At 44.5% G+C, this 16,996-nt stretch overlaps 1 protein-coding gene across 2 annotated transcripts in view; it reads left to right on the forward strand.

Annotated features, from left to right (window-relative positions):
* Positions 1 to 16,996, forward strand: part of LOC144679529 (neurocalcin-delta) — a 370,337-nt gene that overhangs the window by 138,063 nt on the left and 215,278 nt on the right. The window lies entirely within an intron of this gene.

Genomic DNA, 16,996 nt, shown 5'->3' on the forward strand with positions numbered 1-16,996 from the left:
CAGCTTCTGTTAAATGCCTCATGCAACATGGTCACCAAACTGCTTGAAAAATGTATCAAATCTACCTCTGTGCTTGTGACCTGACTTGTCAATTTGATTATTGGTTACATTGTTAAAAAATAGTATGTGTAACTGAGTTGGATGTGTCATGTGTAGACTGCGTGTGAAAGATTCAGTAGCCTTTGGACTATGTGGAACAGTAGCATTGAGTATAAGATAATCCATCTAATTCACATAGAGTAACTTGTTTGACAATCACTTAAAAATGGCCATAGGCTTTGCATCTAGGTAACAAGAACATTTGGAAGCCCAGTAGCAAAGAACCTGCCGCAAAGGCTTCCTGTGCCTAATCCAACCCAACTTCTTCTGTCACTTTTACTTACAAGTTTACAGGGTAGCTCAGTAGCATTCCTTCCTTTGTCAGAAGGCTGTAGATTCAAGTTGTCTTCAAGATTTTGAGTAGATAACCTAGACTGGCACTTCATTGTGGCACTGAGAGAATACTGAACTCTCAGTGCTGTCTTTTGGATAAGTTGTAAAATAAAATACCGCAGGGTATTATTTAGGAAAGAGCACGGAGTTGCCCTGGCTAAGATTCCTGCTGCACTCAACACCAAAAAATGCAGGGACCCTGGTTGTTCATTTCATCTATTTGGGAGTTCACCTGTGTGCAAATTGCTGCCACAGTTGACAGCTAATCAGTTGATGATAGTCATTCATTTGGGATATCCTGCAATGGTGAAAGGTCCTAAATGAATGTAAATATTAGCTTTACCATAAATGCTGAAAAGACAATTTTAAAACAATTTATTTATTCATGGGATGTAAGCTTCACTGTCTGGGCCAACATTTATTGCCCATCCCTAGTTGCCCTTGAGAAGGTGGTGGTGAGCTGCCTTCCTGAACAGCTGCAGTCCATGTGGTGTAGGTACACCCACAGTGCTGTTACGGAGGGAGTTCCAGGATTTTGACCCCGCGACAGTGAAGGAACGGAGATATATTTCCAAGTCAGGATGGTGAGTGACTTGGAGGGGAACCTCCAGGTGGTGGTATTCCCATCTATCTTCTGCCTTTGTCCTTCTAGATGGTAGTGGCTGTGGGTTTGGAAGGTGCTGCCTAAGGAGCCTTGGTGAATTCCTGCAGTGCATCTTGTAGATGGTACACGCTGCTGCTACTGTGAGTCGGTGGTGGAGGGAGTGAATGTTTGTGGATGTGGTGCCAATCGAGCGGGCTGCTTTGTCCTGGATGGTGCCCAGCTTCTTGAGTGTTGTGGGAGCTGCACTCATCCAGGCAAGTGGAGAGTGTTCCATCACACTCCTGACTTGTGCCTTGTAGATGGTGGACAGTCTTTAGGGAGTCAGGAGGTGGGTTACTCGTCACACGTATCCTAGCCCCTGACCTGCTCTTCTAGCCCCAGTATTTATATGGCTAGTCCAGTTCAGTTTCTGGTCAACGGGCTGTTGATAGTAGGGGATTCAGTGATGGTAATACCATTGAACATCAAGGGACGATGGTTGGACTCTGTCTTTTTGGAGATGGTCATTGCCTGACCATCATTGCCTGCGAATGTTACTTGCCACTTGTCAGCCCAAGCCTGGATATTGTCCAGGTCTTGCTGCAGTCGGACATGAACTGCTTCAGTATCTGAGGAGTCGCGAATGGTGCTGAACATTGTGCAATCATCAGTGAGCATCCCCACTTTTGACCTTATGATGGAAGGAAGGTCATTGATGAAGCAGCTGAAGATGGTTGGGCCTAGGACACTACCCTGAGGAACTCAGATGAAAGATTTTGGTTCCAAGTGTCCGTGGCTCAGGTTTCGGGGGAATTTGCCTGATTTTTTTGAGTAGTGGGCACCCACTCAATTAGGGACAGTTCTAAGTTGCCCACCATATAAGAGAAACTCTGATGCTGGTGCTAGATTGAGAGGTCCTTTGGGAAGTCACCTTGTAATGGTAAGTGGCAGTTGCTGCCAGCGACTGTGTACAAGAACCTCATTAACCATACCAAAACTAATTTGTGGGGGGACAAATCTATGTGGCTCCAAACTTTGATCTCAATCTCGTGCTCCAGGTGGCCTGCATGAGTCAACCATGAGGCATACCTACAGATTATAGTAACTAAGTTGAGTCCCCATCGCATCCCCGCTGTCCACCGCCCCCTCCCCCACCCCACAGCACCTCCATGCCCCCACTTAACTTAGTGGCCTTGCCTAGTGTAAGTGGACATTCCGGGACCACAAGGCCATCTCAGAAACCAGCAACCAGGAGTACCTGAGATGTGGTTGTGAGTGTAGTCGGGAGAAAAGAATGGCCCGTTGCAATGAGTGGATGCTGAATTAGTAGGAATATATAGAAATGCCTAATCAGTTGCTTTATAAAGTATTAGGTCCAAACTTGGCTGTGATTTCTGGCACATACATCAACCTGTCAGTTAGGAACGCAGTGGAAAGCCTGGGAGATAGAGCCTAATGCCTTTGTGGCCTTGTCTAGCACAGAACCTTGTGCCCTTTGCTGGGTGTCCATGTTTGGGGTTAGAGAGATGCGGCCTGGGGAAGAGGACTCTCAAGCAGGGTGTGCCCTCAGCCCCAGCCTGGCTATCAGCCAACACACTGCGGCATTGGGTGAGTAGAGGCATTCCTTTAGGCTGTCTGGTGGAGGAAGTGGATTCCACCTCTGGCTCCAATCGTGAGTCTTGGTCCGGACTCTCAGATTTTTACCGCCCGCTTAGAAAGGGGACAGTGGGAGTATCATGTGGCCTGTCTTTTCCCACTGATGCTAGCTGGCCCATGAATGACTTGACAGCATCATGTTTCTCAAACCTCTGGGACATGTCTATAAGGACATGGGTATCCATCGGGAATATTTATGTTGGGGAATTTCTCCTGACACCACTTCCTCTGGCGAGTGCACCATGACATTTACACCAAGATGTCAGCCCCGCAGGTTTTTGCTCCCATTTTGTTTGCAGTGGAGAAAGTTTCTTCTGCTCAGATGTTCACCATCATCGAGGAGAAAATCAAAGGAAGGCTCACAAGAAACATAGCATGAGCCTTCATTGAAGAACTTGCATGTCAGGTGTAATGCAGTAGATAGCACTCCACCTTTGAGTCATGAGGTTGTTGATTTGAATCCCACTCCAGAGACCTGAGCCGAAAATCTAAGCTAACACTTCAGTGCCGCACTGAGTGATTGTTAATCTCTCAGATGAGGTGTCAGGGTTGACTTAAAAGATCCCATGATGCTATTTCAAATAAGACCGTGGGCATTCTCCTGGTGTCTTGACAAATGTCCGTCCCTCAACCAATATCACCAGAACAGACTGTCTGGTCATCATCACATTGCTGTTTGTGGGAGCTTGCTGTGCACAAATTAGCTGCCACGTCTCCTCCATTACAGCAGTGACTACACGTCTAAAGTATTACATTGGTTGAAAAGTGTTTTGGTCCCTGAGCTCATGAAATGCATCATATAAGTGCAAGTCTTTGTCGTTAAAAAAAAAGTAGCTAAACCCAGATTTTTTTGCTGTTTTATAGTTCTTTTAATACACAAGGCTGTATTGTAAGGCAGAATGCTCCTTTTTCCATGCAGTTTTTTGTAGCAGTCTGAAGTGACTTAGATGATGAAAGCTCTTCATGTGTTTCCCACTGGCAGGGTTGTGCACTATCAAATGGACACTGTAAATTAATGCTTTGTCCTGTTATTATAAGTCCGAGATTACATGAGTCAGTGTTCAGCACGCCTGCATAATTACAGAAAGGAGTACAGGAATAGTGTTGAATAAGGTTAAGCATTTGAAGATAGTATCTTGTACTTCATAAAGGAGGCCTGATGAATAAAATGTTTCCCTAGGTCATGTCTTTGATCACAAACATGGTGTTGGATGAAAGGTCCTCTTCAGCCTATTTCTAACCTACTTCTTTCCAGTACACCAGGCCACTGTTGTCCCATTCTACCACTTAAGTTGAACCAGCGGAAGCAACCATTGTTCCTTGAAACCCATTCCAGCTTTTGATCGCCCACTGTAGAAAGAAATCAAATGTTGTGTTCCTGCTTTGCTGATCCACGTTCTCTTCTCCAAGCCCTGGCTTCACGTTCTGGCTCTGAGGTTTCTTCTGTGAAAATGAACACAACAAATTGGTTTCTAATACTTCCTATTCCTTGACTAATTGGTGTATTTTACAGGGCTCACTGTTTCTCTGATTACCTGTCAAAGACTTTTTAATATTCCCAGGATCTCTTTGCATCAGAATTTCCTCAGGGTTGCTCCTGTTCTGCTGCGTACATGGTAAAGAAATGGCAGGAGCATCTCTGGGGGAGCTCTCATTCATTGCCCCCTATGGTTCGCCTGACCAGTTTCCTAACCTTATGCTTATACTCTCATTTATACGTGAGGAAAGCTTTCTTTTTCTGCCTTTACCTCCTATAGTACTTCACTTATGCTCACTTAATTTTAAAATCATTTCTTTTCATTGGCACTTCTTTCCAAGTTGTGTTGACAATACTGTATTCCCGAGAGTATTGCAACTTACTCTGTGGTCCTCAAACATTGGGTCTAGTCTCCCACTTCAGCTCGTTCCTTTCCCTCAAAATCTGCTTTGTGAAAATTGAGAGTTTATGTATCCCTTATGTAGTACCCCTCTTCTTGACTCTAAAGCTCCACCTCATTGTATCCACTATTTCTAAGGTCCTGCAGCATCACCGGCATTAAGTTAATTTTCCCTTTGCCCTTCAGATCGAATATTTTTGCCTTGAATGGCGTAAAGGGCACCTGGGACCTTGGGGAATGACTAGATCATCTGTCTAGGTCAACCGCTGAGATGTAAGAATTGACAAAGAAACAGGAACAGCAGGGAAGGAGATGAGTACAGAGAGAGAAATACAGAGGGGTAGAAAGATTGGATTAGATTGAAAGAGACACAAAGGAAAAGTAAGGAAAATTTTTTAAAAAATTAAAATGTTCCCAAACTGTGGGTCACCACCCCCAATGGGGTCACCGAGGTCACATTTAGGGTCATAAGCTCTCCCTCCTTCGAGTGGAAATGGCAACTGTGGAGAGCAGCCAACCCAGTCCAGAGGCAATGACAGCAACAGCCCTGGATCCACTAGATCAATTCCACCAAATAGCACGGGGCAGGTGGTGATCCCTCTTTAACTTCAGAAAACACTTTTAATGGTGAGTGCCGAGCGGGCTCAGGATATTTGAGCGCCATTTGGCAGAGGCAGAGCCAGGCAGAGACTGACTGTGCCCAGAGTGCAGGAAAAACCGGGAGGCCTTGTAGCTAGGCCAGGAAGGGGAGTTGTGTCTTCGAACTTTGCTATGTTTCTGTTCCTGTCCACTTGTTCTAACAGGGTCCTTACCCTGGGCTGGCAACTCTGCTTCACAGGCACCAGCAATTAGACTCAAAGGGGGGAAGTGGAGTGGGGGTTGGTGAGTGAATAAATCAGGGTGGGGGAGGAGCATTGGGAAGAGGTGTGTGTATGTGTGTGTTTATCAGGTGGGTGGTGGCGGCAAGGTGGATTGGGATACGTGTGTGTGTGGAGCGGGGGGTGAGGGGTATGTTGGGGGGGAGGGATGATTACAATGTGTGGGGGGGATGTTGGGGGGGAGAGAGATGATTACAATGTATGGGGGGATGTTGGGGGGGGAAGGATGATTACAATGTGTGTGGGGAGATAGAGAGGAGAGGGGTTTCACTGAGCCTTCTGTTACCAGGTAATATGGAGAGTTTGGCTGAAATTTACATGAGTACATAAATTAATAACATTTTTACTAAGTACTTTTAAAAGACAGATTTTTAATATGCAAAATTTAATAATTATATACCGAATGATTCTATGCTCCTTTATTTGTTTTGCTTTTGCTGGCATTTGGGGTCATGTTACTTTAAGAGTTAAAATGGAGTCACATTGGAAAATAGCTTGGGAAGCACTGTTCTATATTAGAATTTACATTTGACTAATCAATTTCAAAAGGGCTCCTTCAAAAAAGTCTGAGAACTACTTCTATAGAAAGGGAGAAGAGACAAATATTACCTGTGTGATGAAATCTGATCGGCCCAATTGTTGAGAAATGTTTGCCACCTTGACATAACTACACCTCCTGTCTTGTTGTGGAAGCACACTGCAACTAGTCTTGTCTGCTCAGCTAAAATCACCGCTCCCTACCTCGGCTTATTGAATGCAAACACGTTCTAATGCTGGGTGTGAATTTTTAGGCTATGTGATCAATGACTTCTCATTGTCTCAAAACTAGAAGTACCCTGAGCACTATTGCATTCCCTTTGGGATAGCTCATTAACATTCCCAAAAAGGAATCCTGCATCCTGGGTTACAACAGAAGATTGAGGAACAACATCTTCGACTGGGTGCTCAACAGCCTCTGGGCTTAATATTGAATTCAACAATATTAGATCATAACCTCTGCCTCCATTTTCTTTCGTTGTTTTGCTGGTTCTGTTTTATCTCGTGTTCCTTTCTTAATTTTTGTGTTTTGGTAGCTACTGTCCTGCCATTCACACCTCATCCAGACACGTTATCTGTTTTTATTTGATTTCCAGCATCCGCAGTACATTGCCTCTGTATAAATTAAAATAAAATCTCTTTCGGTCCGACTAAGTGAAAGACGAGAAATGTTAGTTTGTGGCAGGATGCCCATGTCCGAACAGTGGAATGAGTCGTGGGCAAGTGCCAGCTCCTGACCCTTTGTTTGTTGGCTGTTGGAATGCCAAGGTGCTCTATGAGGTGGTTGTAAGGAGGGTGACTTTCTCTGCCGCTTCATAATATTATCCTCCTCAGTCAGCATTGTTTGGAGGAAAGCGGAGTTAAATTTAAGATAAAAGCAAAATACTGCGGGTGCTGGAAATCTGAAACAAAAACAGAAAATGCTGGAAAAACTCAGCAGGTCTAATAGCATCAGTGGAGAGAAAAACAGAGTTAACATTTTGAGGCTGTATGGCTCTTCTACAGAAGAGACATACAGATTCAAAACGTTAACAGAATTAAATTTAAGGCAGCTGCTGGCCATTATTACCATTAGATGTACCAGCTCTATGCTGTTGACCTTGAAGCAGGTGTCCCAGCTCTGCATCTGGCTCTCTGATGAGCCAGATGCTCTGAAGACAGATCCCCACAGTTGCTTGCTGCTAGACCATAAGATGTAGGAGCAGAAGTAGGCCATTCGGCCCATCAAGTCTGCTCCGCCATTCAATCAGATCGTGGTTGATCTGATAATCCTCAACTCCACTTTCCTGCCTTTTCCCCAAAACCCTTGATTCCCTTACTGATTAAAAATCTGTTTACCTCAGCCTTGAATATACTCAACGACCCAGCCTCTACAGTGCTCTGCGGTAAAGAATTCCACAGATTATCAATTCTCTGAGAGAAGAAATTCCTCCTCGTCTCTGTCTTAAATACACTGAGATTATGCCCTCTGGTCCTAGACTCTCCCACAAGGGGAAACAACCTCTCTGCATCTACCCTGTCAAGCCCCCTAAGAATTTTATATGTTTCAATAAGGTCGCCTCTCATTCTTCTAAACTCCAATGAGTACAGCCCAACCTAATCAACCTCTCCTCATAAGAAAACCACTCCACACCCTGGATCAACCTAGTGAACCTTCTCTGGACTGCCTCCAATGCCAGTATATCTTTCCTTAGATACGGGGATCAAAACTGTTCACCGTATTCTAGGTGTGGTGTAACTAGTGCCTTGTATAGTTTTAGCAAGACTTCCCTATTTTTATACTCCATTCCCTTTGAAATAAAAGCCAACATTCCATTTGCCTTCCCTATTACCTGCTGAACTTGTATGCTAGCTTTTTGGGATTCGTGCACGAGGACTCCCAAATCCCTTTGTGCCTGCAGTCTTTTTCCATTTAAATAATATTCAGCTCTTTTATTCTTCCTGCCAAAGTGCATAACCTCACATTTTCCCACATTATATTCCATCTGCCAAGTTTTTGCCCACTCACTTAACCTGTCTATATCCCTCTGTAGACTCTTTGTGTCATCCTCACCACTTGCCTTCCCAACTATTTTTGTGTCATCCGCAAACTTGGCGATAGTACATTCACTTCCCTCATCCAAGTCAATATATATTGTAAATAATTGTGGCCCCAACACTGATCCCTGTGGCACTCCACTAGTTACAGGTTGCCATCCTGAAAATGCCCCTCTTATCCCAACTCTCTGTCTTCTATTAGTTAGCCAATCATCTATCCATGCTAAAATATTACCCCTAGCACCATGGGCTCTTATGTTAAGTAGCCTTATATAAGGTACCTTATCAAGCGCCTTTTGGAATGTTATGACACAGCAGTTTGTAAAGGCTGAGTTATTTAAAATCCCAGAGGGAAACTTTAAACAACTGTCATAACCTATATTTTCAATTAGTATGTTTTGAGTTGCAGCTCTAAATTCAGGAATAAGACCACCAGTTCTCTAGAGGTTTTTATATAATCTAAATGAAACATTTATTAAGTCACAACAAATTAAGCACATACACATGGCTACAAATTACTACTATCATAACTTTTAACAAATTCCCAAATTAATCTCCACTAAGGCAACAATAACCAATAGACTTAAACAGACACCAGGCAAAGCATTTTCACCTTACAAATTCAAAATGAGGTTCCTTTCGATTTGGTTCCTTTGCAGACAGTTGTAGGCTTACAGCTGCTTAGATATTACGTGCCTCCGACCTGTACACACAAACTGCTTTTTCTTTGAATGTAAATTCTCATTGTATCACCAGGTCCTTTGAACCCCTTCCATAGTACCAATTTTATTAGTGATATAAACATTGCTTGGTGTCTGCTAGCTAGGTGTAAGATTTCACTCCCACTCTTGAATGCTCTGTTCAACAAATGCAAATGTACCCTCTACCTTCTGTTTACATCTCAAAACTACAATACATCACCCAGACTAGCTGGTGTAAATCCAGTTAACACACACACAGACTAAACCTCTATTTTAAAAAAATAATTTCCAATAGCATCATATACATTAATATCTCTTCCTGACATTGAAATCCAAATGCATTACAACTACCGGTTCCCCTTTATCTATCCTGCTTGTTAACTCCTCAAAAAATTCTAATAAATTTGTCAGGCATGATTTGCCCTTCATGAAGCCATGCTGACTCTGCTTGAGTATATTATGCATTTCTAAATGCTCTGCTATTACATCCTTTATAATAGACTCTAACACTTTCCGAATGGCAGATGTTAAGCTACCTGGCCTATAGTTACCTGTTTTTGTCTCCCTCTCTTTTTGAATAAGGCAGTTGGCAGTTTTCCTGCGATTTTTCCAGAATCTAAGGATTCTTGAAGGATTACTACCAGTGCATCCACTATCTGTGTAGTTACTTCCTTTAATATCCTAGGATGCAATCCATTAGGTCCAGGGGACTTATCGACCTTTAGCCCCATTAATTTCCCTAGTAATTTTTCTCTAGTGATAGTTATATTTATTTCCTCTCCGCCTCCCCCCCCCCACCACCACCCCCACCGCCCCCCTCCCACCCCCAACCCCTACTTTTGCCCCTTGATTTAGTATTTTTGGAATGCTATTAGCGTCTTCAACCGTGAAGATTGATGCAAAGTATTTATTCAATTCCTCTGCCATTTCCTGGTTTCCCATTATTATTTCCCCAGCCTCACTCTCTAAGGGGCCTATGTTCACTTTGGCCTCTGTCTTTCTTTTTATATATTTAAAGAAGCTCTTACTGTCCGTTTTTATATTACTCGCTAGTTTACCCTCAAAGTTTATATTTTCTCTCTTAATTTTTTTTTGGTCATCTTTTGTTGGTTTTAAAACTTTCCCAATCCTCCACTTTACCACTAATCTTTGCCACATTGTGTGTTTTTTCTCTCAATTTGATACTATCCTTAACTTCCATGGTTGGTTTATCCCCTTCCTAGAATCCTCCTTCCTTACTTGGATATATCTTTATTGTGAGTCATGAACTATTTTCTTAAATTTCTGCCATTGTTCATCAACTGTGTTTTCTGCTAAACTCCTTTCCCAGTCCACTCCAGCCAACTCTACCCTCATTCCTTTGTAATGACCTTTATTTAAGTTTAGCACAGTTGTTTGCGACCTAAGTTTCTCACTCTCAAACTGAATGATAAATTCTACCATGTTATGGTCACTATTTCCTAGGGGATCTTTTACTCTGAGATCATTTATTAAATCTGCCTCATTACACATTTCTAGATTCAAAATAGCCTGATCCTTGGTTGGATCCACAACATATTGTTCTAGAAAACTGTCCTAAATACACTCGTGGCTACCTCTGCCAATTTGATTTTCCCAATCTACATGAAGATTAAAGTTACCCATGATTTAATATACTGCCTTTTTTGCTTGCCTTCATTATCTCCTGATTTATTCTCTGTCCTACAGTATAGCCACTGTTAGGGGGCCTATAGACACTCCCACCAGTGTCTTCTTCTCCTTGTTATTTCTTACCTCCACCCATATGGATTCTACATCTTCCGATCTAAGATCATTTGTTATCGTACTTATTCCATCTCGTAATAACAAAGCTACCCCACCACCTTTTCCTTCCTGCCTGTCCTTTTGAAAAGTTATATACCCCTGAATATTTAGTTCCCAGCTTTGATCTCCTTGTAACCATGTCTCCGTAATGGCTGCAAGATCATACCCATTAACCTCTATTTGTGCCATTAATTCATTTATTTTGTTTGAATACCAAGTGCATTTAAGTAAAGAGCCATTAATTTTGCCTCTTTACCATTTTTTCCCCCCTTTAGCCCTATTTGCTACTGTTTTTTATGTTTGTACACTCTGTCCCTTCCTGTCACACTCTGGGTATCATTACCTAAATAGCTGCCGTGCAATCCTGCCATATTGTTTTACTTTGTAAGCATACGTATCCCCTCAACAAAACTGTCCCCTCCTCTATTTAGTTTAAAGCTCTCTCTCCAGCCCTAGTTATTTGATTCGCCAGAACACAGGTCTCAGCACGATTCAAGTGAAGCCCGTCGCACCCGAGTAGCTCCCTTCTACCCCAGTACTGATGCCAGTGCCCCATGAACTGAAACCCATTCCTCCCACACCAATCTCTGAGCCACGCATTTAACTCCTTGACTTTATTTACCCTATGCCAGTTTGCCCATGGCTCAGGTAGTAGTACCGGGATTATTGCTTTAGAGGTTCTGCATTTTAATTTAGCTCCTAACTGTTCAAATTCTTTCAGCAGAACCTCCTTTCTCGTCCTATCAATGTCATTGGTACCAACATGAACGGCGACAACTGGATCCCTCCCCTCTCACTCCAAGTTCCTCTCCAGCCCTGAGGAGATGTCCTTAACCCTGGTACCGGGCAGGCAACACAGCCTTCAGGACTCATGCTCAGGGCTGCAGAGAACAGTATCTATCCCCCTAATTATACTGCCCCCTACCACTACTACGTTCCTATTTCCTCCCCGCACTTGAATGGCTCCCTGTACCATGGTGTCACGGTCAGTTGGCTCATCCTCCCTGCAGTCCCCATTGTCATACACACAGCTTGCAAGAACCTTGTAACTGTTGGACAGTTGCAGGGGCTGAGGCTGCTCGAATGCTACTCCTTGGGTCCCCATACCTGCCTCACCTGCAGTCACGCCCTCCTGTCCCGGATCACAGACCAAATTCGAATTATCTAACCTGTGGGGTGTGATCGCCTCCTGGAGCAAAGTGTCCGGGTTACTTTCCCCCTCCCTGATGTGTCGCAATGTCTGCAGCTCAGACTCCAGCTCCTCAACTCGGATCCAAAGTTCCTCGAGCTGCAAACACTACAGATGTTTTCATTCTGGATCACCTTGCTATCCAGCAATACCCAGATGCTGCAGCAGCAACACATCACCTGTCCTGCCATCGCTATTGTATTTTATTTAATTTATTAGTTAGTTACTCTAGTATCCCTGCTCTTTACATTTGAAGGATGCCCCACTCTTTACACTTTGGCCGGGATTTTCCGGCCCTGTCGCGGGTGGGACCCACCGTGGGCGAGGCGGTGCCCCAGCCAGAAGTCCATTGACTTGGAAGATCCCAGCGACAGGCGGGTGCAGAAAATCCCACCCTTTATTGTAATTTTTTTTATACCAATATCAATCCTATACTTAACAAGCTATTTTTAAGCAAAAGAGAAAAATAGCACAAAGTAAAGACCTTACTTTTACTTTAAAGCCTAGAAATGCTCACCAACCAGCTGCTCTCCGCACTCTTTTCCCTTTCACGCTCTTTAATGGCCTCTTGTCTCTCTCTCTCCGCGCCCTTTAATGGACTCTCATCTCTCTCTCTTGGCGCTCTTTAATGGACTCTCATCTCTCTCTCTTTGCGCTCTTTAATGGCCTCTCTCCATGCTGTTTAACAGTCTCTCTCTCTCGTGTGCGCACGCACACACACACACACACACACATACATATCCACCCCCGCCCCACCTGTTATGATATTGTATTCCTGCCAATGCAGACAACGACATATACCTTCAAGAAGGTGCATAGTGACATCACTGTGACATCACCATGCGTAAGGCTGGGGGATAAAAGGTACAGCCTCCATGTTAGATGTTCACTATTGCCTGTGATCACTACTGTCTGTGACCCTATATCAGTAAGACTTTGTTCACTGTATGAGTCAGGCATAACGTCAAATAATCAGCCTATGTAACTGTTAGGACTCAGGCTAGAACAAGGCCTATGCAGAGCTGTATAGAGTTGTTGCTGGTAATACACTCCATGTAATTGTGTTCAGCAAGAACCCTCATCTGTCTCAATATCTCGCTTAGCATAGACAGCACAGAGACAGATCCCTTGAGGTCCACATCAAGCCCCTCAGCATATATGGTGGCAGCAGGTCGTAAGAGACCATGACACCATCCCCTATTCCCTGAGGGCAAACACCAGCCTCTACCTCAGAGGGAAGTTCAGCTTTGTGGTTGCTGCTTCATTCAGATCTATATAAAGCTTAGAATCATCTACCTCTGCCTTTCAGATCTGTTCATGTCTCCAGCACCAAGTTGTGTAACACATTGTCCAAATTCTGGAAGTTTTGAGAGTGAAAATCATTACTTCCTGTTCTGCCCTATCCCTTTAAATGGCCCGGCTGATTGTTAAGTGTCATATGTGCGATTTACACCCCGCCCCCTTTCATACAGTTGCCAATATTGGAAATGCTGAGAATGGGCGCCAGGCCTCCAGATCAGGGACCCGCCTGCCATTTTCAACCCTCCTCGGAGTCTCCCCGACTCCAGGAAAATCCAGCTCATGATTTGTGCCCTCTGGAGCTTTTTAAAAATTTGGTCACAGGATGTGGGATGTGGGTGGCACCGAGGAGCATTTATTGCCCGTCCCTAACGTTGAGGACTGCCAGGGTCACTCACTTCTGATTATATACCACTCTGCTGCCAACACCCCAGAGTTTAAGCATGCCAGATGCAGACTGCATACAACGGTTTTATATAGTGGGAGGGTGACTACACGAACCATCCATCAACGCTTGACTTGGGCTCTTATATTCATGGGGATCTTGGATAAAATGCCCAGAAGTTTTGATGGTTTTTTCATTTGTTTCTTTGATGTTTCTGTTTCACTGGGGGTGAGTTCTGTCAGATCTGTGCCCCCCGAGGTGACTGGGGCTAATATTGGCCTTTGGTGAAGGTGCAAAAATGGGCATCAACGGATCAGAAACTGATTTTACAAGGTGCTCAATTTTCTTTTCCATTGACTTTGCTAGGAGCAAAAATACACATCATGTACAAAACTCCCACTAATTGTAGCTTTTTGGAATATGTAAGGATAATTTATCTTCAAATTTGCTTAAAAATGCTTAAAAACTTAAATTTATAATTCTATAAATCGTATCAATATGCTCTTTGCTTTGGAGATCGCAGACTCACTGTTATTCATAATGTCTTTATTTGACAGTCTGTATGACATTGGGAAAATTGGAAGCAGATTTACATGTTTTCAGGGATCTAACTGATTAACAGAACACCCAAAGAGCTGCATCCCAATGTGAGTCAGCACCTGCAGGAAAGCAGTAAAAGGAAAGCATTAGAGGGAGGAAAAAAGAGTGATGATATTGTAAAGTGTTTTATGTATCCCTGAAATAATTTTCCACATAACACCACATTATATGTATCTTCTGCTGCTTTATATGAAGCAGGAATAGACCTGTTGGCTACTGATCACATCTATGAGGCATTCCTGTATGTGATCCCCCAGTACTGTCACTGGATTGGTAATTCAGAGACCCAGGCTCATGCGTTGGCAACATGGGTCCAAATCCCACCACGACAGCTGGTGTAAGCTGAATTCATCAGGAATCAATTGTCATAAAAACCCATCTGATTCACTAATGTCCCTGAGGGAAAGAAATTTGCCATCTTTACCTGGTCTGGCCTACATATGATTCCAGAGACACAGCAACGTGGTTGACTCTTAACTGCCTCTGCAATGGCCTAGCAAGCTACTCAATTCCAGGGCAATTAGGGATGGGCAACAAATGCTGGCCTTGCCAGCGACACCCACATCCCTATGAAAGAAAAAAAATGTATTGGTGCAGTCTTATTGGTGGGCTTAGCATTATGTTGTATTTCTGCCTGATGTTAAGAAAGAATTACTTTATGATCCTGGTTTGAGCTACAATTGGAGAACTAATATGAAATGAAGAGCTTCCAAATAAGAGCTGCAATTTAAAAAAAAAATTGTCCAGGTGGTGCTAGATCAAAAATATAGGGTGGAATCGTCCAGTCCCATTGGCGGCAGGTGTCATGGCGAGTGTGAGCAGACAAAAGGCGAGAAGGCCAAAACTTGGTTTTAGGCCGTTGTGAAACCAGTCTGCCCCCCCACCTGTCAATGGCAGGCCGCGTTTCCCACCACCGCACGTTGGGAACCTAATTTCAATACTTTAGTGTCTCATTATAAGACCTGCTGGCCGGAATCATCTCCCCCCCTCCCCCACGTCAAATTTACTGCCCACGTCGTCGTGACTTCAGAATGGCGTGATTCACGACTGCCTCGAAAGGTCGTGCACCTGGCGACTTGAACTTTGAGGTAACTTGGAGGCGAGTGCACACAACCTTGCGCAAGGCCCACGACGATCGCCCGTAGGAAATCAGGGAAGAAGCGCCGCACATTCGGTGGTTGGCGGGCGTGGCACAGGCAAGTCACTTTTTCCTGGCTAACTTTGTGTAGTGCCGCGGTAAAGGCTCCAGTGAGAGTGAGGCCTGTGAAGTGGGGGGGGTGGTGGGGGTGCAAGGCAGGACAAACTGTAGGAAATGCACAAGCACATGTTGGGGGGTGGAGTTGAGAGGGTGGGTGGGGTGGGGGGGGGTGTGTGTGAGAGGGAAGTGGCCACGCACTTGGAAAAGCTTGTTAAAAGTGAGCATCCTTCTGCAATTGAGACCATTCAGCTGCAGATCCATTGAGATACTTGGAGTCGGGCCTCTGAAGCTTTCCTGCCCACTCAAGCAACGCAAAAGCATGAACGTGCCACCAAATGCTCCAAAATGTTTCCGCCCTTGAGCGCAGACTGCAAATTAATGAGCATTTTAGGGGGCAGCAGATCAATTGGCTGATTGGGTAAGTTGTACAATCCCCTTGCGAAAGCTGGCCATAGTGCAGTCACTGGTGGAGGTGCTCATAGCCCCTTACAATGTTTTTATTCAGGTTTGGACCAGTATCCCTCATTGTTCAAACTAACAGCGCAGCCTTGCAGTGCAGTTTAGGAGAATGCCTGAGCTGAGAGTGCAACATGCAGTCCAATGGCCAAAGCTGCTGCCAATCGGTCAGGCGGAGTGGGGCGGAGGTGGGTGGGGTTTCGGGCAGCCATGAAGCACACTAAACTCTGGACATCCAAGTGGTGGACAGCACTGTCCTGCATGCATGAAGGGGCCATCAAACTTAACCAAGAGAGGTTCTTAGGCCACACATGCTAACCCACATGTGTCTCTCTTTGATCCTGTAGAAGGAGAACATCAGGATCATGGAGCCTGGTGATTTAGTGGTATGCCAAGGCAGCAGAGAAGAAGAAAAAGGGAGTGGTGGAGGTGCCTGGTTCAGCAAAGGGAGGAGCACCTCCCTCAAGATGAAGGAGCGGCAGGGTGTGCTGTGCACGCAGCTGAAGATCCACAGCGAACCACCACTCATAGGTGCCTCACTAGACTCAGCGAGACAGCACTTGTCATTCCTGCAGATGACTGAGAACCATTGTCGCTAAAGACTGCGCATGTCTAGGGAACTGTTTGGTCACAATGCCACCTGCTGCAGGATTTGACACCATGGGGACATGGAGGGCATCCACCGCCAGTGACCATGAAAGCGACCACGGCGCTCAATTTTTATGCCCGTGGCTCCTTCGAGGGCTCCACAGTGATCTGTGTGGGATCTCTCAAGCCTCCATGCACAAGTGTATCCAGGAGGTCATGGACGCCATCTTTGCGAAGGCACAGAACTTTGTGCATTTTGACCAGGATCAGGAAAGCCAGGAAGCAAGATGGTTGGGATTGGCGCAGATCTCTGGTTTTCTCCAGGTGCAGGGTGCAGTTGACTGCACTCATGTGGTACTTACATCTCCGTGGCAATAACCAGTTAACTACATCAACCGCAATGGCTTCCACTCGCTGAATGTTCAGCTGGTGCGTGACCACCACAGATGCATCCTACATGTCTGCCCATAATTCCCAAGGACTGTTAGGCCAGGACTCATTCTCTGTCAACTGATATATCTCAAAATGGCAGCCTACATTTGTGTTATTGTGGAAGATAATGTGGATAGAGGATGGCACTACATTAAAGCCAGAAGGAAAAGTAGAAAACACATTGTGTTGATGGGCTACATAACACAATTTAATTTTTCTAAGCTGTGCTATTGTGAAATGTTGTGGTGGGCATATTTTAAGAGTATGACCAATTTTGAGATTGTAGATGAGATAGCTGCTGGGAAAGAGTGTAGGATCACCAACATGTGGTGTTCTAGAGTGATA

The sequence above is a fragment of the Cetorhinus maximus genome, chromosome 4, assembly GCF_964194155.1.
Source record: "Cetorhinus maximus chromosome 4, sCetMax3.hap1.1, whole genome shotgun sequence".
Classification (NCBI taxonomy): domain Eukaryota; kingdom Metazoa; phylum Chordata; class Chondrichthyes; order Lamniformes; family Cetorhinidae; genus Cetorhinus; species Cetorhinus maximus.